This window comes from Felis catus, chromosome A3 (assembly GCF_018350175.1).
Source record: "Felis catus isolate Fca126 chromosome A3, F.catus_Fca126_mat1.0, whole genome shotgun sequence".
Taxonomy (NCBI): domain Eukaryota; kingdom Metazoa; phylum Chordata; class Mammalia; order Carnivora; family Felidae; genus Felis; species Felis catus.
Genome location: NC_058370.1, coordinates 59,365,407 through 59,387,000, shown reverse-complemented (window position 1 = coordinate 59,387,000; position 21,594 = coordinate 59,365,407). Strand labels below are relative to the sequence as shown.

The following is a 21,594-nucleotide window of genomic DNA, read 5'->3' as shown; positions in this document are numbered from 1 at the left end:
AGCTAACACATATACAGCACTGACTCCTATTCCTTTGCATTTATTAACATATTGAATGCTCCCAACACCTCTGTGAAGTAGGCCTTTAGTGAGGATAACAATAGCTGCTTTAAGAAAGAGATACAAAAATGAAGTGGCTCTACCCAGCTTGAAGATTATCTCTCCCTCTTGTGACACCATGCATTCCAAATTGGAAGGCAACATGGTCAGGCTAATGGCTCCTCTACCATTGTCTCCATGTGCCTTCTAAAGTTGCTCTGGTCACTGCTACTTGAGCCATCAGAAGCAGAGAACAAGGGTGTAGAGGCAGACACCTGCTCTTCTAAGGCCCAACTTGGAAATAGCACAAGTCATTTCCACTTACTCAGTGGGAGATGAACTCACATGGCCACGCTGCAGGGGAGGCTGGGAAATGTGGTAGAATCCACCAGCACCTGCCACTCCACAATTCTGCTGTTATAGCAAAGGGAGAGTAGCCAAGGATTTCCACCACAGAGAACTGCTATCTTGTTGACATTTTACAGAAGAGGAAACTGAGGGGCAGAACAATCAAGAAACCCTCCTGAGAGCACAATCAGTATGGAGCTGGGATTCATACTTGGGTTGTCTGTCTTTTATTCCATACTTTTAATTATTATGCTACATTAGATTTATAATACAGTATTAGTTTTAAAAGTACAGGTCTTCAAATTTAACTCCTCACTATATTCTTCTACCCTAAGGCATCAAAGCCACTCGTTTGTCAGGAAGGTACCTTGAGATATCTGACATTGAATTGGAGAACTATGTATCACCCATACTCTTGAGTCCAGAGCGAGAGCCAGGATGTGGCATCCAGAGCCTTAAGGAGCTTGTAGGGAGCAGATAGACAAGGGTCTCCTGAGAGACTGGCAGGTGGGCAAGACTTGCTTCTCTAGAGCTGGGAGGGAGCCTACTGCTCAAGGCTTTGTAGGGAACATCCCTTCCTTCTCAACTCAACTCTGGCCAGCAGCACTCCTTCCTGTTGCTTTAAGTAAGTGACTTCATTGCCGCAGCAGAAACTGCTGAGGGGCACAGAGGAACCCACAGCAGCCCAAAGCTGCATGATTAACAAATCCTTCAGCAAGGCAAGGGTCTGGAGGCAACGCTCTCCTCGGCAGAATTTTCAGAGACTCTTTGCATCTTAAAGAGCTCATGGGTACACTCACCAACTTCATCTCATTGTGGTTTTGTTTTATATTTCTCTTTCTCACCTTTGTCCACCATCAGTGGTACAGAATTAGGAGATGGAGAAATTGGGAAGTCAGAAAAGCAAAACGACATTTTATAGTTATAAAGGCATTTCCTGTGTGCTACCTGAAGGCAGGAAGATTTCATTAGGCCCATGGTCAGAAGAATGTGAAGAGGTCGGTGGAAGTGTAGAGGCAGCCATAGATCTCCAGGGAGTAGTGGCAGGTCTACCCTTCCCAACTCTGCCCCTTCATCCAGAACACACTGCCTCAACGTCTCAGGACTGACCACAGCATTCTTCTAAGTTGCTTAATTTCCCCTGCTAGGGGTTGGCAGGGCCAGTATAGTGGATCGCCTGGGTTGGTTTAAACAAATATCCTGATCCATCCTGTATTAAGAAACCATATTCCTGCTGAGCCAAGGACTTACATACTCACATACCTAGGGAGTCCCACATATACTCTTGGAAATTCCTAGACCCATTGCAACCCATCCATGGGTTCCCTGTAAGGACTGGGACTCCTCTCCCAGATTTTTCCATGAAAATGGAATCTATAAAAATGAGTCAACTCAAATTGTTATCAGTAAGAGAATAGTTAAGTAAATCAGGGCAAATTCAGAAGTAAGTAGAAAAATTTCCAAGGTAGTCAAGTTTGAAAAGGAAAACAAAAATTAGTTCATTTAATTAAAATACATATATTGAGAATCTGCTATGTGCCAGAGCTGTAGTAATGAACAAAACCAAACCACTGGAGCCATGGTAGGAAACTGGACCAGAGATGGCGGTGGATGAGCCAGACAGGGCCTTTGGGTTCAGTTCTGAGGATGGCAGGGGGTATTTTGAGCAGGGACATGACATGATTGCTTTTACCTTTTTTTTTAGTGGTTATTTTTGAGAGACAGCGAGCATGAGCGGGGGAGGTGTGTGTGGGGGATCTGAAGCAGGCTCTGTGCTGATAGCAGAGAGCCCAACGTGGGACTCGAACTCACAAACTGTGAGATCATGACTTCAGCCAAAGTCAGATGCTCAACTGGTTGAGCCACTCAGGCGCCTCTGCCTTTACATTTTAAAAGCTCAGTCTATCTACTGTGAAAAGCATTGCTTCTGGAGGTGGTTGAAGCAGGGAGAGCAGGTTAGGAGGCCACTGCAGTAGTTCAGGTGAAGTACGGTTGTGGACCTACCATGGTGGTGGGGGCAGGGTGAGAAGTGAGCAGGTCCTGAGTGGTAGTGGCCCTGGGATTTGTTGCCAGTTTGGATTACGGAAAGAAAAGAGGAACCAAGGAGGATTCCCAGTGTGTGGCCAGTAAATGGTGGGTAGACTGGGAGAGGAGCAGGTTCAGGAAGGACAAAATCAAGGGCTCTGCCTTGGACTGGTTTGCAGGGCCTATTAAAGGTCCCAGCTGGGATGTCAGGTGTGGCAGGTGGTGGTCTAGCTTCAGGCTGGAGAAACATACTTGAGAGCTATCATCTTGTAAGCACTATGCAGTGCTATAGGACTAGGAGAAACCAAAGAGGTAGAGAAGTGGTCCCTGACTCTGTCTGGGACCTCTCTTATTAGGAGGTCACTCATGTGAGGAAGACCCAGCATGAGAGGTGGAGAAGAACCAAAGAGTGAGCAGTGAGGTAGGAGGAGAGCCTGAAGAGGTCAAGCCCTGGAAACCAAGGGGAGAAAGAGCTTAAAAAAGGAGGGAGTGACCAATTCTAAATGCAGCTGATGCCACCTATGTAAGATTATATCCATATAATCTTATGTGTATATATTCAACACCAGACATTTAAACGCATGGAGAGTTCCTGAAGAATACACAATAAAGAGTTAAGGATTGGGATTGGAGGAGGAAGTAAAGGGAATTTCTTCACACTCCTCTGTCAGGTGTCTGTCCATTACTCGTGTCATTCGAAAAGAACAATACATCTAAAAGGGGGGGGGGATGTCTCCAGTGGAGAGGGTCTCTTCCTGCTTGGGCCTCCTGCCTCGTACATCTCTTCTATAAGGAGGACTCCAGGTGCCCAGTCTGACTTTCTCCCCTCACTGTGGGAGAGCTTGCCTTCCATTTTCAGGCAGCCACCCCTCCTCCTCCTTGACCTGGGGCTGACTCTGTGTTTCAGCACATCCCCGTTCTGCATTGTATTGGGCTTTGCTCCCCTGGCAGCTGTCTTCTTCCAAACCAGTTCACACAGGCAGGAAAATGTCATTCCACAATTGGTTGCGGTTCTCTGTGAAGGTATAAATGATACGTGATGCTGGGACATTTGCAACAGACTGCCACATTGATTTGCTTTTGTCTGTGGCTGTGGTTTTATCAATGAGCTTTTTCCTAAGCAATTTCAGACTCTGTTTTGTGCAGATGATTGAAGACATTCTGGAAATTTCTTCGTTTTTGAATGATCCATTCCACCCAGACATCCCAGCCCTTTGAGGCAAAACAAATACAACATACACACATGTGCGTGCACGCACACACACACACACACACACACACACTTTCAATCTCTGTCAAGCTGAGCATCTTAGAGTAAATGAGCCAATTTGTTTTCATTTAAATATGTAAGTAGGAGAAGCAAACCTAATGGACATGCATGAGAGAATGCAGAGCTATAAGCTGGAAAAAAATGCAGATGAATTTGTCACGTGTCTCGTGATAAATGATGTTTGTGCAATTAAACAGAGCCAGCCTGGAGGCCGTGAACACCTCAATGCATTACATTTTTATCTGCAGGGCCGTTACCCTCATGTTTCCTGTCATAGAATCTAAACATCACAAATCCGTGGAGGAGGGGCCTTTTGATTGCAAGGATGCTGAGTTATGCCAAGCAGTACAGAAAAGTAGGTCAGTGGGTCACCTGTGCAAACCTGAACAGAAGGAAAGTTTGTCTGACCTTTGTGAGGCCCAGTGCTCCCAGAGCCCAGGCAGCAGCTGCTGGAAACCTTGGATCAAGGGGGCTGGATACAAGACAGCTGCATCCCAGGGAGAAAGAATACCCTAGGAAAAACTAGAATAAAACTAGTGTTTAGGTAGAGATGCAGAGAGAGTGAAAGATGGGACTAAAAGAATCCAGACATCTAAGGCACAGAAAAGAAAAGGGTGCCATGTATGTTTGGTGCCCAGAATAGTGGGGTGCCCGAATTTGGAGGACTCACTCCTTCCTGTACAGATACTAGACTCCAGGTGCATTGCTTGGAGCTTACTGAAGAACAATGAGATGAATCATGATTTAATGCAACCTTTCAGAGCTGTAAGGGAGCTTTAGGGTTTATTTAACTCAACCTCCCACCCAGAGCAGGAATTCATTCCCCAGAACCCCCAGCAGAGGACCTGAACATCCAGCTCCACCAAACTCAATGATTAATGGGTGTTCAGGGGTATGTGGGTTCTATCATGCTGATGGTTTGAGGTGGGTGGGGCTTGCAGGGTCTGCCCACTTGCAGAGTGGATGGTGCTCATGCCCCCTTCCTTTCTCACATTTTCTGCATGAGCCTTCCATGCTGCAGCCTCATGCACAACTTTTCCATATAGACATCCCCTCTAGAAACCAGCAGCAGGGGCTCAAGGCCCACTTAGGGACATTGAGATCTGTCTTCCACCCCCCAAGTGGCCACCTGTTAGTCCCGCTTCGGCTTTTGGAACTGCAAGAACTGGTATCCTTCCCCTCCCACCTGACAATCCCAAGTCTACCTGCCACATGCCCCTTGGTTTTTCCCTTGTTCAATAACATTGGTGGCTTCTCCTGTACATGGCTTCTAGCACCTTCACCATCCTGGTCACCTTCTGGTCTGCTTGTGCCTCCTTTTAGTTCTTCAAGTGTTACTTGTGCATCCAAAGGACCCAGAAGCATTGTCCTTACATAATCAGTACTTATTCAATCCTAGCAGCATGGATATTTATTTTATAAAACAAATTGGGAACATTTAAAGCTCCAGGATGGGGTTTGAATTAAAACAACGTAAGCAGTTTTGGTGATTCTTCAGGACAGATTGAGAAAGCCTGGCAGAGTCCCAGGAGCTCAGAGGAGGAGGATGGTCTCCTGGGTGCCAACACCAGTGGAAAGACACAGGAGGGCTGGAACAACCCTGGGCCCCAGAGGCTGTTTAGGGGCAGGGAGACCTTACATGTGTGAAGGCTGTAACCTTGACCTCTACTTTGATCCTCCTTAGGGCTACTTTTTGATCAGCAACAGAATTTCTAGACCTGGGGACTTTGGCTAAAGGGAAAAAGGGAGCTGTTCTCTCTAAACCAGGAATCATCCTTTACACCTGGAGAAAATATCTGGATCTCAAATCCTGGGACCTCATGAGAACGTACTCTCCATATTAGTGGCATGGGGCAGGATGGGACCCTGGGCTCACCTCCTGCATGCCCCCAGTTCAGAGAAAAGGACCCCACAGTTCCTGGTCTAAGCACACTGGACCCCACCATCACATGCTGGAGTTTTCTGTGAGATCACAGAGGTGCCTCTATTTGGTCCACAGGCCCATGCACTATGGGCCGTTGGTGCCCACCGTGGTTACTCAAACTCTGACCTTCGTGTTTCTTTGGCAGGTTGTCAAACAGATTCCCCTTGATAATGATCCTTTTCTGTATGATCGCTTTCACAGTTTCTGCCCTTTTTCTAGATTTCAGCTTGCAAACCTTAAGCTGCGATTTTCCCATGACTGTTTTACCTGCAGTTACTGCCCACAACTCCGGGGATAGGCAGGCTGTGTGGAGGCCTCAGACTCCCCCAGGTTTCCTGTACACTGATATTCATCAAGAAAGCAAATAAATGGCACACATTTCTACTCTGTTATTATTCCTTCTAAAACAAGAACTCTTTATCACTACGTTCAGACAAAATTTACTAGGACTTCAAACTGACAGTTCTAAAAGTTCCCACCTCAGATCGTAAACTATGACTGGTCGATTCTCTATTTCTGTACAGTTCTCTGTGCAGAGGACTATGAATCGGTGTCTGATGGACACTAGAAGTGAATATGCCCAGCTCTGCCATGTTCCAGGATGTAAGATAGGGCTACTGTGCATGGAGAGAATTTGTACCTCGAAGCGGTTTGGACCACAGGACAGTGAGTCCATGAAGGCACAGTCTGTATCAAAAAACTGACTCAGAGCAAGGAGGAGAAAGATGCTTTGAGCTGCAAGATGCAATCTCTCTGCCACCCTGACCTTTCTGCCACCCCTCAAGAAATGGACAGTGACTGCTTTGATACTGTTCTCACACCAAAAGTGGTGAGCTATAAGCAAGCTGGATGTGCCTGTGCTTGAAGGGGATGTAGTAATGATGAGTCCTCAGTACTTCTCTCTTTCTGGGGCCATGTGTATCCTGGGGAACTGAGGAGAGAAATATCCTACAGGGGAACCCACAGAAAACACTTCTCCTTCTGCAGCGTTGCAAACAGCTAAGTGCAATGGTGATCTAGCAACAAGGAGATGAACACGGTGAGGGGGCAGAGGCAATCAGTGTGCTCAGCCCATGTTATTTGTCCTTGCAAAATGGTGAGTGCTAAAGCTGGTGGCAGAGTATAAATGAAACTTGCTTTAGGCAGCTGTGAATGGCACCATGATGACCACGAACCATCTGTTGGCCTCCTGAGTGAGAGGCACACTCATCTTTTCTGGTCTGTAATAATATGGATCCTATTGTCCTGTAATCTCTCTGTATGCATGTCTAGCACACCACTGGATGGAAAACAGCTCAAGAAGACTTATGTCTTATTCATCTCTTTTCCCTACCAGCTAAATAATAATAGACAACATTTAGGAAGTACTTACTTTATGCCAGGCTCTGTGCTAAGTAGGTCACATGCATTTCTTTTACTTCCCACACCAACTCTAGGTGGTTGATAATATTTTCCTGATTCTAAAGATGGGGAATGGGCCTCAGATTACCTGCTGGTAAGTGATGATGTAAGGATTCAGATTAGATAGGCTGATTTGGCAAGCAGGCTCCTAACCATTGTAGACCACAGCTCTTTCAGTAAACCTGTGCCTGTTTCCAGTGCACCCACACTGTCCAGGAGGAAGTCATCACTTCCAAGGTCCTCATATCAGTACTGACTGACAGCTCATACCAAACCCAATCTTTTCTGACAGCATTGGTAGAGACCCCCCATGTGACCTGTCAGCTGCCTGAGAACAGGAAACATTGTTTATTCATCTCTGTTGCCCCTAGAGATCCCAGGTTTGTGCCTTGTACATAGAAAATGCTCAATTGTTTAATTGAATTGAATGTAATCATCTCTCATCTAAGGTTATAGATGGGCCCAGTATAGAGCCCCTTGAGACTGAACATCACTGAATATCAAATCTGTAACCACAATGTGCTTGATAATAAGCATAGTAAAATGTGAAACCAAGAAAGAAATACTCCTAGCAGAAGCTGGATTGCAAGTATGAGTCATGTCCAGTGATTTTACAAGTACACACGTGAAGTGGCTCTTTGCTGGTTGCTATGAGAACCACTGCTGGGGAGTCCTGTCATACTAGTCTTTGCAGTCGTGCATGTTATGTGCAGGAGTAGCAAATGCACAGCGTATGCCAGTGGTCTTCATGTGTAACATTGTCTTTGGGAAAGGTAAATATCCACACCTGAAACTTTTCCAAGTATCTGTTGATAAATATATTGATAGTCTTTCATCCCTACTTCATCCGATGAGATAATCAATTATAAGGGAATTCTCAGGCTTTATTTAGAAGCTACTATGTGGTGGGCTCAGTGCTAAGTGTTGTGTGAGAAACAAAAAGCCAGGGAAGATATCCTTGGCATTGAGAAAAATTTTAGTCCTGTTGAGAACTCTGATCCAGAGAATAGATCCTTTGTATATATTTCCCAGTTTTTCCAGTAGTAACATTTTGTAAAACTACAGTATAATATCACAACCAAGGAATGGACACTGCTCTACTCTACTGGCTGATTCTGATTTCCAAAATGTTCCTTGTATTTGTATGTATGCCTTTGTGTCTGTGTTTGTGTGTGTGGGTGTTAGGAGTTACACGGTTTTATTGCCTGAGTGGGTTCATGTATGTACCACACAGTCAAGATGTTAAATAGTTTCAACATCATAAGGATCCCTCTTGTTGCCCTTGTACAACCATACCCTCCTCTATTTACCCCCAATCCCATCCTTAATCCTTGGCAGCCACTAGTCATTTCAAAAATGTTATTATGTAAGTGAAATCATACTGCATGTAACTTTTTGAGATTGGCTTCTTTATACTCAACATGAATCACCGGTGATTCACCTAAGTTATTGAGTGTGCTAATAGTTCATTCCTGTATATTGCTGAGTAGTGTTCTATGGTATGGATGTACCAGTTTGTTTAACCATTCACCTATGAGAGGATATTGGGGTGAATTTCAGTCTGGGCCATAACAAATAAAGCTGCTGTGAACACTCATAAACAGGTTTTTGTGTAGATACAAGTTTTCATTTCTCAGGCATAAAAGATAAGAGTGTTGATTGCTGAGTCATATGGTAGTTGCAGGTTTAGTTTTATAAGAAACTGTCAAACTGTTTTCCAGAATGGCTGTACCATTTGACATTACCACAAGCAATGCATAAGAGATCCAGTTTTTCCTCATCCTTTCCTGTTTTTGGTATTGTCACAATTTTTTATTTCAGTCATTATGATATGTGTATAGTGGTATCTTATTTGTTTTTTATTGACATTGTCCTGCTGGCTAATGATGTTGCACATCTTTTCATGTGCTTATTTACTATCTTTAGTCCTCTTTGGTGATATGTCCATGCATATCTCTTGCCCATTTTGTAATTGGGTTTGTTGGTATTTGCTATTGATATATATCTTTATTATATTCTAGATACTAGTCCTTTATAATATATCTTTATTATATTCTAGGTAATAGTCTTTTGTCAAATCTGTGATCTGTAAATATTTTCTTCCAATTTGTAGCTTGTCTTTTCATCCTTTGAGCATGAGCTCTCACAGAGTAAAGGTGTTTAATTTTGATGAGGTCCAACTTGTCAATTTTGCCTTTTATACATTACTTTTTTGGTGTCAAGTCTCAGAACTGTTTGCATAGTTCTGGCTCCTGAAAACTTTCTCCTACAGTTTTTTTTCTAAAAGTTTATAGTTTTGCATTTTACCTTCTAAATCCATAATCCATTTTGAATTAATTTTGTGTAAGGTATGAGGTTTATCTCGTGGTTTATATTTTTGGCCTACAAATGTCCAGTTGCTCCAACACCATTTATTAAAAAGGCTATATATGAAAGACCCAATGCTAATATCATCTCAATGGGGAAAAACTGAGAGCTTTCCCTCTAAGGTCAGGAACAAGACAGGGATGTCCACTCTGGCCACTGTTATTCAACATAGTATGGGAAGTCTTAGCCTCTGCAATCAGACAACACAAAGAAATAAAAGGCATCTAAATTGGCCAGGAGGAGGTAAAAATTTCACTTTTCGCAGATGACATGGTACTCTATATGGAAAACCCAAAAGATTCCACCAAAAAACTGCTAGAACTGATTCATGAATTCAGCAAAGTTGCAGGATGTAAAATCAATGCACAGAAATCAGTTGCATTCCTATACACCAATAATGAAGCAACAAAGAGAAATCACGGAATCGATCCCATTTACAATTGCACAAAAACCCATAAAATACCTAGGAATATATCTAACCAAAGAGGTGAAAAATCTATGTGCTGAAAACTATAGAAAGCTTATGAAAGAAATTGAAGAAGACACCAAAAAATGGAAAAAGATTCCATGCTCCTGGATAAGAAGAACAAATATTGTTAAAATGTCAATACTACCCAAAGCAATCTACATATTCAATGCAATCCTTATCAAAATAACACCAGCCATTCTTCACAGAGCTAGAACAAACAATCCTAAAATTTGTATGGAACCAGAAAAAACCCCAAATAGTCAAAGCAACCTTGAAAAAGAAAACCGAAGCAGGGAGCATCACAATCCTGGACTTCAAGCTGTATTAGAAAGCTGTAATCATCAAGACAGTATGGTACTGGCACAAAAACAGACACTCAGATCAATGGAACAGAATGGAGAACCCAGAAATGGACCCACCAACATATGGCCAACTCATCTTTGACAAAGCAGGAAAGAATATCCAATGGAATAAAGACAGTCTTTTTAGCAAGTGGTGCTGGGAAAACTGGACAGCAACATGCAGAAAAATGAACCTGGACCACTTTCTTACACCATACACAAAAATAAACTCAAAATGGATGAGACCTAAGTGTAAGGAAGCCATCAGAATCCTCGAGGCGAAATCAGGCAAAAACCTCTTTGACGTTGGCTGCAGCAACTTCTTACTCAACACATCTCTGGAGGCAAGGGAAACAAAACCAAAAATGAACTATTGGGGCCTCATCAAAATAAAAACCTTCTTCACAGTGAAGGAAACAATCAGTAAAACTAAAAGGCAACTGACAAAATGGGAGAAGATATTTGCAAATGACATATCAGATAAAGGGTTAGTATCCAAAATTTATAAAGAACTTATCAAACTCAACACCCAAAAAACAAATAATCCAGTGAAGAAATGGGCAAAAGACATGAGTAGACATTTGTCCAAAGAAGACATCCAGATGGCCAACCGATACATGAAAACATGCTCAACAGCACTCATCATCAGGGAAATACAAATCAAAACCACAATGAGATCCCACCTGACACCTGTCAGAATGGCTAACACTAACAACTCAGGCAACGATAGATGTTGGTGAGGATGCAGAGAAAGAGGATCTCTTTTGCATTGCTGGTGGGAGTGCAAACTGGTGCAGCCACTCTGGAAAACAGTATGGAGGTTTCTGAAAAAAATTAAAAATAGAACTACCCTGCAACCTAGCAATTGCACTAGTAGGTATTTATCCAAGGGATACAGAGATGCTGTTTTGAAGGGACACATGCACCTCCATGTTATAGTAGCACGATCAACAATAGCTGAAGTATGGAAAGAGCCCAAATGTCCATCAATGGATGAATGAATAGAGAAGAGGTGGTGTGTGTATGTGTGTGTGTGTGTGTGTGTGTGTGTGTGTGTGTGTGTGTGTATACACACACACACACACACACACACACACACACACACACACACAATGGAGTATTACCCACCAATCAAAAAGAATGAAATCTTGCCATTCGCAACTACATGGATGGAACTAGAAGGTATTATCCTAAGCAAAATTAGTCAGAGAAAGACAAATATATGACTTCACTCGTATGAGGACTTTAAGATACAAAACAGATGAACATAAGGGAAGGGAAGCAAAAATAATATAAAAACAGGGAGGGGGAGAAAACATAAGAGACTCTTAAATATGGAGAACAAACAGAAGGTTACTGGAGGGGGTGTCAGAGGGGGGATGGGCTAAATGGGTAAGAGGCATTAAGGAATCTACTCCTGAAATCATTGTTGCACTATATGCTAACTAACTTGGATGTAAATTTAAAAAATTAATTAATTTTAAAAATGGCTATCCTTTCTCTATGGAGTTGCCTTTCCATCTTATCAAAATGTATTTATATATGTGTGTATATATATATATATGTATATATATATGTATGTGTGTGTGTATATATATATATATATATATATATATATATATATATATATATTTTATAGAGAACACAAGCGAGGGAGAGGGATTGAGGGAGAGGGACGGAGGGAAAGAGAGAGAGAATCTTAAGCAGGCTCCATGCTCAGCGCAGAGCTGGATGCAGGGCTTGATCCCACAACTCTGGGATCATGACCTGAACCAAAATCAAGAGTCAGATATCTAACCGACTGAGCCACCCAGGTGCTCTAAGTTTGCTATTTTTCCATTGATCTATGTGTTCAGTCCTCTGTCACTGATTCCTCCCACTTTATGCTTCTTTGTCAGGATTGTTTTAGCTGTTCTAGGGCCTGGGCTTTACCATATAAATTTTAGAATAAGATTGTCTATGCCTACAGAAAACCTTGCTTGGATTTTGTTAGCAATTGAGTTAAACCCATAGATCAATTTAAGGAGAATCGACATCTTTACTATGTTGAGTGTTCCAATCCATGAACACAGTATGGCTAGTCATATATTTAGTTCTTTCTTTATTTCTTTTATGACATTTTACAATTTTCAGCATAGAGATCCTATACCTGTTTTGTTATGTGTACATCTAAGTATTTCATTGTCTTTGGAGTGATTATAAATGGTATTATATTTTTTATTTGTTTCCACATGTTCATATTAGTATATAAAAATGCAATTCATTTTCTTTGTTGCTTTTGTAACTTGTGAGCTCACTGAGATCACTTACTAGTTCTAGAAGGTTTTTCATAAATTCCTAGGGAAAGCATTCAGTCATTCCTTATTAAGTATAATATTAGTTGTATTTTTTTTGTAGAAATTCTTTTCAAGTTGAGGTGATTTCTTTCAATTCCTAACTTGCTGAAATTTTTGTTATGAATGGTGTTGGATTTTATCAAATGCTTTTTTTTGTGCCAACTGACATCATTATATGATATTTCTACATTAGCTTATTGATACAAAGCCTAACATTGAATGTTGAACCAAATTTGCACACCTGAAAGAAATCCCACTTGTTGTGGTGGTATATAATTCTTTTCATACATTATTGGATGTGGTTTGTGACTATTTTGTTGAGGATTTTAACATCTAATTTCATGACGCTTTTTGGTCAGTTGTTTTCTTTGTACTGTTTTTTTTTTTTTCTGATTTTAGTGTAAGGTAATGTTGGGCCCATAAAAATGAGCTGGGACACGATCCTCTTTGTTCTGTTTACTGAAGGAGATTGTGTAAAGTTGGTGTTAATTCTTTAAATGTTTGAAAGAATTCTGTAGGGAAACATGTGGGCCTAGAGATCTTTTGTAGAAACTTTCAGTTATTAACTTTATTTCTTTAATATAGAGTTATTCTGATTACTTCAACTTGGTTGATGTGTTAGTTTGTGGTTTTTGAGGAATTAGTTCATTTCTTTGAAGTTGTCAAATACATGTGCTTAATGTTATTCATAATATTCCCTTATTATCTTTTCAATGGATGCAGGATTTATAGTGATATACCTCTTTTAATCTCTTTTTTTTATGTTTATTTTTGAGAGAGAGAGAGAGACAGAGCATGAGTGGGGTAGGGGCAGAGAGAGAGGGAGACACAGAATCCGAATCAGGCTCCAGGCTCTGAGCTGTCAGCACAGGCTCTGATGTGGGGCTCCAACTCACGAACTGTGAGATCATGACCTGAGCCGAAGTTGGACACTTAACTGACTGAGCCACCCAGGCGTCCCTCTCCCCATTTCATTTCTAATATTGATGATATGTCTTTAATTTTATTTTTGCCAGTCTCATTACAGATTTATCCATTGTATTGGTTGCTTTTGAAAAACTGGTTTTTATTTTCTTATCAATTTTCTCTATTCTTTTCCCATTTTAACTTTCATTAATCTCTACTCCTTCCTTTTTTTTGCCTGTTTTGGGTTTATTTTGCTCTTCTCTGTTAGTTTCTTGAGGTAGGAACTTAGATTATTGATTTTAGATATTCCTCTTCCCTAATCTGAGCATTTAGGGCCATAAATTTCCTCTTATTATTCCTTTAGCTGCATCCCACAAACTTTGATATGCTATAATTTTGTTTTCATTCAGTTCTACGTATTTAAAAAATTTTTTCCTTTTAGGTTTCTTTGACCCATGAATTGTTTATAATTGTGTTGTTCAGTTTCCACTTGCTTTATTATTTTTCTGTTGTTGATTTCTTGTTTGATTCCGTTATGGCCAGAGACCACACTCTGTGATTTCAGTTCTTTAAAACTTGTTGAGATTTGTTTTATGGCTCATGATATAGTCTATCTTGGTGAATGTTCCATGGGCACTAGAAAAAAAAATGTTTCGTTTAATGCTGTTTGGTGGAGTGTACTGTATATGTCAAGTAGATCCTACTGTTTGATTGTGTTATTTGGATCCTCTGTATCATTGCTGATTTTCCATCTAGCAGTTTATTTTGTTTGCTGAGAGGGGAGTGTTGAAGTCTTTGGCTATAATTGTGGATTTTTCTATTTTTCCTATTAGCTCTATCAGTTTTTGCTCCATGTATTTTGAGACAAGGTTGTTTGGTGCATTCACATGTAGGACTGTTCTATCATCTGTATGGACTGATCCTTTTACCTTTATTTATGTTCCTCTTCATCTCTAGTGATTTTCTTTGCTCTGAAGTTTATTTTATCAGATATTAATATTGCTGGTACTGATTTTTTAAAAAATTAATGTTTCCATGGTTTATTTTTCTCATCTTTTACTTTTAACCTTTAACCTACCTGTGTCACTGAATTTAAGATGAGTTTTTGTTGTTGTTGTTGTTGTTGTTGTTGTTGTTGTTATTGTTTTTTGTAAATAGTTGGGTTGTTTTCTTTTTAAATCCAGTCTGCCATTTGGAGTATTTAAACCATTTATATTTAAGGTAATTATTTGTATGTTAGTACTTAAATCTGCCATTTTGTTATTTGGTTTCTGTTTCTTTTGCTTCTCTTTCCTCTGTTTTCACATTTCTTGACTCTTGCAGGTTACTTGAATAATTTTAAGATTCCATAGTGATTTATTTATAGTGTTTTTGAATATATCTCTTTGTATAGTTTTTGTAGTGGTTACTCTGGGTATCACAATATACACATGTGACTTATTACAGTATACTGATGTCAATATTTTGCCTTCAATTGAGGTATGGAAATCTCAGTTCCATTAGGTCTTTTTACCTTCCTCACTTTTAAGTATCATTGTCTTGCACTTCAGATGGTGTTAGTTTTTGTTTCAATAACCAAATTATGATTTCTAAAAGCTTATGAAGAAAAAGACAGTCTATAGGATCCTTATTTCTGATCTTTTCATTGTTCTCTTTTTCTCCCCAGTACTCTAAGATTACTTATTTCCTTTCTGTTTGCAGAACTTCCTTCAGCCAATCTTTCAGTGTAGGTCTGCTAGCAATGAACTCCTTTAGTTTTCCTTTGTTTGAGAATGTTTTTTATTTCTTCTTTACTCCTGAAAGAGAATTTTGCCAGGTGCAGAATAGGCAGCTGGAAATTCTTCTCTCTTAGCACTTGAAAAATGTGCCACTTTCTTCTGGCTTTCATGATTTCATATGAGAAATCAAAATTCAAATTGCTATTCCCTTGTAGGTAAGGTATTGTTTCTTTTTGACTGGTTTCAAGGTTTTTCTCTGATTTTAGTTTTAAGCATTTAAATTACGACGTGTTTTGATGTGGATTGCTTGGGCTAATACTGTTTAGGGTTCATGTAGCTTCTTGGATCTGTAGGTGTTTATATTTTGCTAAATTCAAGACATTTTCAGTAATCATTTCTTCAAATACTCTTTCAGTACTCTCTTTCTTCTCTCCTTCTGGGACTCCAAAGATATAAATGTTGGGCCTTCTCTTGTCATTTTCCAGTTCTCTGAATCTCTCATCATTTATTTTCAGTTTACTTTCTCTGTTTTTGAAATTGGATAACTTGTCTCTCTGTAAGTGGACTGATTCTTTTTTCATCTCCATTCAGCTGTTGAGCCCATCCAATAAGGTTTTTCTAACTTCTGTCATTGTGTTTTCAGTTCTGTAATTGTCATGTTGTTCTTTTTTTATAACTTCTGTTTCTTTACTCAGATTTTTCATTTATTTCAAGAGAATTTATAATTGATTATTGAAGCATTTTTATGATAGCTACTTTAAAACTCTTATTAATAATTCCTTTTTTATTTTTTATTTAATTAATTTTATTTATTTTTATTTTTTCATATTAAATATAATGTATTGTCAAATTGGTTTCCATACAACACTCAGTGCTCATCCTAACAGGTGCCCTCCTCAATGCCCATCACCCACTTTCCCCTCTCCCCTCACCCCCATCAACCCTCAGTTTGTTCTCAGTATTTAAGAGTCTCTTATGGTTTGCCTCCCTTCCTCTCTGTAACTTTTTTCCCCCTTCCCCTCCCCCATGGTCCTCTGTTAAGTTTCTCAAGATCCACCTATGAGTGAAAACATATGGTATCTGTCTTTCTCTGCCTGACTTATTTCACTTAGCATAACACTCTCCAGTTCCATCCACGTTGCTGCAAATGACCAGATTTCATTCTTTCTCATTGCCAGGTAGTATTCCTTTGTATATATAAACCACAATTTCTTTATCCATTCATCAGTTGATGGACATTTAGGCTCTTTCCATAATTTGGCTCTTGTTGAAAGTGCTGCTATAAACATTAGGGTACAAGTGCCCCTATGCATCAGCACTCCTGTATCCCTTGGGTAAATTCCTAGCAGTGCTATTGCTGGGTCATAGGGTAGCTCTATTTCTAATTTTTTGAGGAACCTCCACACTGTTTTCCAGAGCAGCTGCACCAGTTTGCATTCCCACCAACAGTGCAAGAGAGTTCCTGTTTCTCCACATCCTTGCCAGCATCTATAGTCTCTTGATTTGTTCATTTTAGCCACTCTGACCAGGGTGAGGTGGTATCTCAGTGTGGTTTTGATTTGTATTTCCCTGATGAGGAGTGACGTTGAGCATTTTTTCATGTGTAAAACTCTTATCAGTAATTGCAATAATACCTGATTTATCTCAGTGTGGGTGTTAGTTCCTTGTGTTTCTTCATTCAAGGTGTGATTTTTTTCTTGTTGTTCTTGGTCTGACAGCAGATTTTTATTTTATTCTATCCTGGAAACTTTGTCTATTATTTTAGGAGACTGGGTTTTATTATCTTTCACATTAGTAGTGAAAGATACCCTGTTTAGGTTTAGTATGTGTGTCTTGCCTTACTTTTGTAGGCTCTGCTTACAATAACAATTTAATTTTCTGAGTCTTTGGTTTGCCTGGCTTATCTGGTGCTGTCAGGCTCCAGCTGGTCCCTGCTGCTATTTCTGCTGCCTAAGGGGGTAGGAAGGCTTTTTCCAGGCCTGGATGTTGGGTTTCTTTTAATGGAGAGGGTTCTGCCTACAAGTACTTCCTAGATACCCTGGTATTTTTGCGCAGGGCAGGTATTTCTCTTAGAGAGCAAGAGAGTGGGGAAAAGGGAAGATTACCCAGACCAAGCCCTGAGGAACCCCAACATGTAAATATTGTGTAGTGGAAGAGCTTCTGGCAATGGAGAAGGAAGGATAGAATAGAAGTGCTGGGAGTCCAGTATCCCAGAAACAAGAGAGGAAAGTGTTGCATTGAGAGAGTGACCAAGCTATACTAAAGGCTGTTGAAAAGTCATATAGAATGAATACCGAAAAGTTTTCACTGGATTGGGCTGTATAGATATAATGACAGTCACTGGCTAGGGCAATTTTGATGGAGTGATGAGGTAGAGGCCAGAATAAAGGAGTTTGAAGATTTTGATGTTCCATCTAGTTAAGGTTGCCACAGTAGCATTGCAAGGCTTCCAGCATGGAAAGTGAGAAGAGAATGATGCTTGGAAATCAGAGTTAATTCTTTGCATGAAGATAGGAAGAAGTGCTGATGCAACTGTAGGAGAAAAGGAACAATAAGAGACTGCATCCATTTGCATTAAAGTTAACATATGCATGCTCTCCAGTCCCCAGAGTCCTCTACAGTCATCTTTGTAGGCCCTGCCCTGACTCCATTCTCCAGTGCTCAGAGTCGACCCTCCCCTACCCCTTGCTGTTGTCTTCACGTTTCTGGCATCCCCACAGCCCTTACACCCTCTGCCCCTGGATTTGCCACTCGATCATATATTGTTCCATTCTCTAGGTTGCCTTCCCCACTGAACTGTCAAATTTCCATTTTACCAATCAGTTAATATAGTTAACTGATTTTCCATTTTACCAATCAGTTAATATAGTTAATACAGAATATAATAGCTACTTTTAGAAAGGAATCCTTTCCAGAATGACTTTAAAGGTCACTTTCTATTATAGGAACTTCTGTTGAGAGAAAAAGAAGTCACCAATTAGGTGTCCCCTAGACAGAAATTTTAAGAGATTGGCTACCCAAACTGTCTCTCCAAAGCCCAGGTAAACTAAGAAAGAATGGCAATCATTGTTTTTACAATTAGTGGATTTTACAGTGAACACATTGATTTTAGTGAGAACAACATGAGTAGAATAGATTTTTATTTTATGCAGGTTGAAGACTCTATAGCCATTACCACAAACTTGTAGACAGTGTACAAATACCCTTTTTCAAGGACCTTCTTAAAGTGTGGTAAATGAAGTGTGTTTATTTGGAAATGTAGGTTCTATTCTCAGATCAGCCCAATGAGATGGGTTGTAAATATTTCACATAATTAGCTGAATCTGGTCTTCATTTGAAAAAAATAGATTAAATTCTCCCTAGTGGTATATTTTCTCTCTAATATTATAAGGCTTTTCACACATTTTCACTATAAAATAATTAAAGATTTGGTATGTCTTTGCCTTTAACCACATGCTACTGTTTTATCAGATGCTTCTTGATCAGAGTCACAACCCACAATTGTTTAATGCTTTAACAATTATATTGGGAATTATATATAGAGAGAATTATATTGTATGGATGTTTCTAGAAAAGCAAGAGTGCTTTTCTTAGCCAACTGGCTCAGTGATGGCCTACTACAGATTATGAGTTCCCAATGGGAGTACCTGGTTATGAGTGAAGGATGTGCAGAACACCATGGGCTCCTTTCCAGGGGAGCATAACTAGGCAAGAACCATTTAACAGAGCTAAATGCTAGTCCAGCTTTCTTGCTCCTTCCCTCCCTCTCTCCCTTACTCCCTTTGTGGAAGAGAGAAAAACAAGATTGCATGAGATAATGCCTATGGATGCTGCCTGTAGACCATCTTAATAGCCCAGCATGGAAAGGCAGCCCAGCAGGGTTATGCCCTGGAAAGCAAGAGTAGCAAGCAGCCACAGCAGCCTGGGCATGTGGAGCACACCCCCACTCAGGGCAGCCTAGGGCCGGGTCTCACATTCATACCCAGATGCTATGGCTGTTCCCCACTCCCTACTGCATTCCTCCTTCCATTAAATCCTAGGTCAAGGCCCTCTTCCTCCAATGTATTAGTCAGGATTCTCCAGGAAAACAGAACCAATAGGATGTCTGTCTGTCTGTCTGTCTCTCTTACTACAGAGAGAGCGAGAGCTCTCCAGAGAGCTATATATCATTATCTACTTATCTATCTATCTATCTGCAGAGAGATTATATCTACTATATTATCTATATGATTATAGAGGCTGGCAAGTCCAAAATCTGCAGGGTAGGCTCGCTGGCTGGACCAGAGAAGAGCCAGTGTTGCAGTTCAGGTCTGAAGGCTATCTGCCCTTAGCATTCCCTTCTTCTCGGGGAAGTCAGGTTTTTGTTTCATTTAGGCCCTCCACTAGTTGGATGAGGCCCCTCTACATTATGGAGGGCAATCTGCTCTATTCAGAGTCCACTGACTTAAATGTTAATTTTATCTAAAACCACCTTCACAGAAACAACCAGAATGTTTTACTACATAGCTAAGCACCATGGCCCAGCCAAATTAACCATCAGATTAACAAATTAACAAAATTAACCATCATACCCAGGAAACTTTGATTCTAGACACTTGGCAACCTGTCACCTTGATCCTAAAGCACTTTTTATTCCTCCTAAATATACTCATTTTAGCAGCAAAGCTTCCAGCAGGAGCAAGTGTATGGCAAAGCAGAATGATCTGGGATGTTTCCTTCCAAAGCTTCTGACTTTCTAAGGCTCCCCTGGGCCTAGTCTGCCCAGTGGCCTCACTTAGACCCCAAGCAGCACGTGTCCAGAGGGTCAGACTCACATTTTTCTCTCTCATTCTTTTTGTCCATTTATAAGGAGGAGTTCCCAGGATTCCCTTCTTTCTGTTAGATGGGGATCCTCAAGGTAGCCTATATCATTCAGAACCTAGATTTAGAGGTTGCTCATCCCACTGGGCAGAATTATCTTTTAAAAACAGAATTCTGAGATCATGTGTTTAACATATGAAAGGCTCTGGAGAGGCACTCATTCATTCATAAGTCAGCCTTAACAGCAGCCAGCCCTATGCAAAGTTTTTCTCCCTTGAAAAAATTTCATGTAAGTTCAAAATAGCTTTTACAATATGAGTGCTTCTCCTGAAGGTGATTTCTTTTTCTTTCTTCCTTTCTCTTTCTTTCTTTCTTTCTTTCTTTCTTTCTTTCTTTCTTTCTTTCTTTCTTTCTTTCTTTCTTTCTTTCTTTCTCTCTTTCCTTCCTTCCTTCCTTCCTTCCTTCCTTCCTTCCTTCCTTCCTTCCTTCTTTTTAATCTTTGACCTACTTTTTCTCTGTGTGCAATATACCTAATGAGTAATGACTTCAGAGAGGGTAGCACCAGAGGAAACAAAGTTGAAGGAATGCCTAAAGAGAATGGCTCTGGATCCCTCCAACTCAACGGGCTTTGTTGTTAGGGCAGAAATGAAGGTGTCCATGTGAATGGCAGGTTTGCTGAAGATTCCTGTGGCTGGACTTGTGTCCCTGTTAAATAGTCTTGATATTGCAGAGGTAGCTAATGGTGGAGCCAGGCAGAGGGGCTGACATACACACGCATAAACTCTCTTTCTGTCTCTCTCACACACATGCTCCCATACATACACATTCACAGATCCAACCCCCACCACCCAAGCTATACGGTGCTAGAAGGAGAATGCTTCAGGGTCTGAAACATCAACTAATGTCTAGAAATGTTCTTCTAAAGAATGAAATCGTGCCATTTGCAGCAACGTGGATGGAACTGGAAGGTATTATGCTAAGTGAAATAAGTCAGTCAGAGAAAGACAGACTCAGACAGCAGTCAGTCAGAGAAAGACAGATATGTTTTCACTCATATGTGAATCTTAAGAAACTTAACAGAAGTCCATGGGGGAAGGGAAGGGGAAAAATAGTTACAAACAGAGAGGGAGGGAGACAAACCATAAACGACTTTTAAATACAGAGAACAAACTGAGGGTTGATGGGGGCGGGGGAGAGGGGAAAATGGGTGATGGGCATTGAGGAGGGCACTTGTTGGGATGAGCACTGGGTGTTGCATGTAAGTGATGAATCACTGGAATCTATCCCCCAAACCAAGAGCACACTTTACACACTGTATGTTAGCCAATTTGACGATAAAGTATATTAAAAAATAAATAAAACAGATTCCATTCATAATGTGATCTGTGCAGAAAGAGAATAAGGACACTTCCCCACCTCTGGAGCCATAAAGCTGAACCCCAGAAGATTTGGAGTAGGAGAGAAGCACCCCTAGAATTCACTCACACAGTGCTCTCAGCCTGTGTTCAGTGAAAGCTGCTGCTGCTTCGGGCGGTGAGCACGTGCCACTACCTTTGACCTGGAAGTGGAAGGAGGGGCCCATTTAACAGGAGATGGGGGTTCATGAAAATTATGTGAATAAGCTTCTCTTCTCCCTACACCATTCATCCC

General features: G+C 40.7%; 1 protein-coding gene and 1 long non-coding RNA gene across 2 annotated transcripts in view; one reads left to right on the top strand and one right to left on the bottom strand.

The window, feature by feature from the left end:
• Positions 1-21,594, top strand: part of PDCL3 (phosducin like 3) — a 191,236-nt gene that overhangs the window by 40,817 nt on the left and 128,825 nt on the right. The window lies entirely within an intron of this gene.
• LOC123384420 lies at positions 1,890-5,589 on the bottom strand. The gene is made up of 3 exons (XR_006595477.1): positions 4,888-5,589; positions 4,091-4,204; positions 1,890-3,427 (listed from the first exon to the last, which is right to left on the bottom strand). It is a non-coding gene; the product is annotated as an uncharacterized LOC123384420 (long non-coding RNA).